Genomic DNA, 4,379 nt, shown 5'->3' on the forward strand with positions numbered 1-4,379 from the left:
GGAAAGGTAATACATTTTAATATGTTATTTCATGCATAGCAAAATGCTGCTCGAAGCACATGTTAGACATCACGCAAGAACCCTATGCCCTTGTGCTTTACGCCACACTTCCTTCGTTCTTGGATTCCGATCTGCGGTGCCGGCTGACCACTGTGAGTGAACAAAAGTCTCTGTAGAGGAGTCATTAATGGTCTTCTAGCTCGTGATGCTGCACGTGTCATACATAACCGTTAACGTGAACACAAACTGAAACCAGAAGCACAGCCGCACTTTCTTCAAACCCCCAAAATAACAATTTAAAAAGCACTTCTTAAATTAGCTTTCGGTTTGCTCCGTCCCAAAAAGTGGCAGATGCTGTGGGAATCAAGTGGAAACAGTGAAATCAAGTGGAAACAGTGAACATCTGGTTCCAGAAGGACAGCAGAGTGAGCGTCGGAACTCAGACTGAAGGAGAAGCCACCTCAGCTCAGTGCAATCGCCGCTGCTTCAGAGTTTACTGCCTGTAGAATAATCAATTATGCCAAGCAAGTTGGAACACGAAATACCGTCTTCTGCGACTAAGTGTTGACGCGCACAGAAACAGACTCTGAGAACAAATTAAATGGGCCATGACGAGCACTGCAGCTAATCCTCTTGTGTCCTCCGTCTTTCCATCTCCTTCATTCCTCACTCGCACCAAAAACACTCATTTCCAGGTTTCATATTGACATTTTGTAAATTCAAAAATGTCTTTTTTTAAAGTAAGAAACGGCACGAAGGGACACACGCAAAGATAGCGACAGCGAGGGAGACGGGGGTGACATTCGGAGGATGGTGACCTAATGAAACCCTCTTCCACTCGGCCCGCGTCCTCCCTCTCTGCACCTCCTGCTCCAGCCTTCCAGAGGATAACGCTGGCTTTGAGAGGGACTCTGTGCAACCAGTGTTCTGGGCCAACACATGGGCAGTCAGGCGTGAGAAGATCAACTTATGGCATCAGCACTGAACTCCTCCATAGTTCATAGAGAACAGTCTCTCTGACCATCTGGAGGATCGGCAGCGTTGGACCGGTCTAGGATGAGATGCTAAATGATGAGCGGAAGCAGTTCAGACAACTCCGACTGTTCACATCTCACCAGCATAATCAAAATAAATCAATGTATTATTACATATTTGTACTATATATATGAATTAATAATAACATAATATCTTCCTCATGTAAAACTTGGGGCAATCTAAATTAGTTGGACGTGAGCTACAGTAACGTTTGCCCATCTTTAGTGAAACCGCTAAAAGCATCAGGGATGACGGGTCGTTGGTTTGACTGCATTCTTCTCTGTGTGTTCCCTGCTCAAACAAACCGTCGCCGTGCCTCTTGAGTCTTTTGGTGTGACATGTTTGATCTGATAATTCTATCAGCATTTTTTATTTATTTCCCAGCAAAGAAATTATAGCAACAGTTTGAATTTACAGAACAACACAGAACGTAAGGTAGAACAATGTGGCTCAGAATTACAAAGCAAGCAGGAACACGCTGTATATCTCTCTCTTTTACTGCCCCCCCCCCCTTCATTCCTTTAGATTTAAACACTAATCCTCGACTACAGACTATTAGCCCCAACAGTGATTGTGCAAAGAGGGAGATGTATTTTTGCCCGTGTCATATTTGTTCTGACCGTCTCTCTCTCTCTCTGTGTGTGTGTGTGTGTGTGTGTGAGAGTGACTGTGAGAGACACAGCAGTGACCCAAACAGAACAGTTAGAATCTTATTTAATTCAAACCTTTGGGTACGTTTACATTTCCTAAAGGTGAATAAATCTGTGAAGGATAAAATAATAATACATAAATAAATAATGAAAACCTAAAAGTGAAGTGACGAAAGAGTCATATTTATAAAGGAGAACAACGAAGAAATGTGAACGTTGAATGAAATACAACGTAAAAGACACACATCTGGTCAATGAACTGCTTACAGGTAGATCCTGATTGGTCAGGATTAATGCCAACCCCTGTATATTAACTAAATAACTGCTCATTTTGGGCTTAAATCACAATAAACAGTAATTTATGAGATGATAACCATGTTGATTGACCAGTTCTGTGTGTGTCTCAGAGCGATATGGAGCATGCAACCCTCTCAACTAGGCTAATCCGAATCTGTGATTCTAAAATAATATTTATTCCACTCATGGAGAAGCTTTGAACCTGAGGCGGCAGGGAGATTAAAAAGCACCAGTTGTATGCCGGATGGCACCGGTGTGCTCGATTGTTACCGGGTAAGACAAGAGGTTTCATTATGTGACTCACTTTTTAGAATGACTTCACCCTGTAATAATAATAACACACAGGGAAGTTGACTCATTGAATCAGACAGTGTTAGGGAAAAATAAATACAGACGGAAAATCCCCCACAATGCATGTCGAAAGGTAAAGAGTCACTTTGACCTGTCTGATGTGTCGAGATGAACGCTGAGCAGCGCCGAAGAGCATCCCTGCACAGAAAGCTGCAGTCAAAATGAGAAAATGAACTCAAGAGACAACCCTTTCAAAGTTAGAGGAGGACAGCTAATGTTAACTCTCTTATTTCTATTTGTGAACAACTCCTGGATCTTGTTTTCCTCTTTCCTGGAAGTCCCACGTTGAACGCCAACATCGTGAGACGTTGTTGGCGCCCGGACTCAGCAGCACATGCACACAGACAGTGATCAAACCTGGCAAAAGGAGTCACCATCGACTCTTAAGTGGTTTGGAGGATCTGGCGAGGGATTTTTGTCTGTGCGAGATTCCTCAAGGTGACCTCCGAGTTGCTCTGTGCGCTCGGAGGGCTGGAAAATAGGAAACAGCTGCCAGAGGAGTTTACCGCAAGTCATTACCGTGCACGAGGGAGAGGAAATTAAATTTTTACACGCAAACACTTTTGCTCACAACAGTAATGAACACTTCCACCTCTGCTTTGTGTGTGTGTGGATATTCGGTTGCTCACAAATTCTCACAGTGGAGCCGGAGTTGAAGCCACATTTAAACGGTTTAATCTACTCGAGAGCAGCGATTTGCTCCCTGCATTCTGCCAGGAAAAGCTTGTGGGACATTTAACACGATGAGAAAGTGGAAAGTGAAATAGAACAATTTAAGGAGGAGCAATCTGTTAAATGTTCTAACTTTAGCACATCTAAAAGGTCAAGAGTCAGGAATCTGTACATTTCAGATGAACCGTACTACATACTTACTATTTATGTTGCCGAATAAACACACAAACATAGATCCATTTTCTAAAAATCCTTTTTTCTAATTGACCTTTGAGCCTTCTCTTGTCCTATTCCTCTATTCTTCTGAAGTGGTTAACAAGATGATCAGATCTAAAGACTAATCAGTTCAAACGTGTGCATTTACACAGCATCCAACGGCGCCATCACATCACTGGACCTCCAGAGGCAGCAGATGTGGACGCTGCCGTGAATGTGCGTGTGCAGTCACGCAGCAAGCAAGATCATGATTTGGAAATAATTAATGAGGATTTTAGGAGTTCTGAGGAAGCCTTAAAGTAAAATGTGTACCTAAAAAAAATAGAAAGAGAACCAAAAGGAGACTGGCAATAATGGCTAAAAGTGAACAATGCCTTGCCAAACACACGTCCACAAACTGGCAACCGCTCATCACCAGGAGATCCTAATTACACTGGCTTCAAAGATGATTAAAACTGCTAATAATAACCGCTAATAATTACAGCATGCCGGAGCCTGCCCTGAGAGGAGGGTTGGAGCAATTACTCCAGCAGTCAGTCAGTGTGGGCCGTGTGTCAGTCTCACAGAAACAGCATCAGTTGTTGTTGGATTTATTTTTTAAACCAGCACGAGGCCAAGTCAGTCAGACATTCTGCTGCAGGGTTAGACATGATCTGATCACATCAAGTCGCCTACAAACCGGATACGGAGGACGCTGTGATAAACGTCAGGTTGATCGTCTCTTTCTGAAATGTTCCACTTCCTGTCGGCACCCACCATTTCGGTCCAAACGCATTATTGCTGCTTCTTCTCAAACTTTGATCCATGTGAAATCCTATCCTGCACCATTTCGCAGATTATTAGGACATTTATTTCCTTGCCAGGATCAATCCTGGTTGAAGGTTCTCCTCATGGCCTGTAAAGACTTTTAATGTGGAGTGTAGCAGAATTTTTTTTTTTAATCCCTACCTCGCTGGATGTCGGTCTTTCTAAACCTCTCTTGTGTACTTGATGTAAAGCCGTACTTTATCAATAACAGCAGGTGTAAAAGGAAAAAAGGAAAGATTCAAGCCTCAAAAAGCTGCGTAAATCTGTGAGGTGCTGGAAAAATCATTTCACTTTCACAGGATAACTTTTAACGCAGCAGTGCAAAATGAGACATTTAATCTAACAAGGAGT

Source organism: Brachionichthys hirsutus, chromosome 12 (assembly GCF_040956055.1).
Source record: "Brachionichthys hirsutus isolate HB-005 chromosome 12, CSIRO-AGI_Bhir_v1, whole genome shotgun sequence".
Classification (NCBI taxonomy): domain Eukaryota; kingdom Metazoa; phylum Chordata; class Actinopteri; order Lophiiformes; family Brachionichthyidae; genus Brachionichthys; species Brachionichthys hirsutus.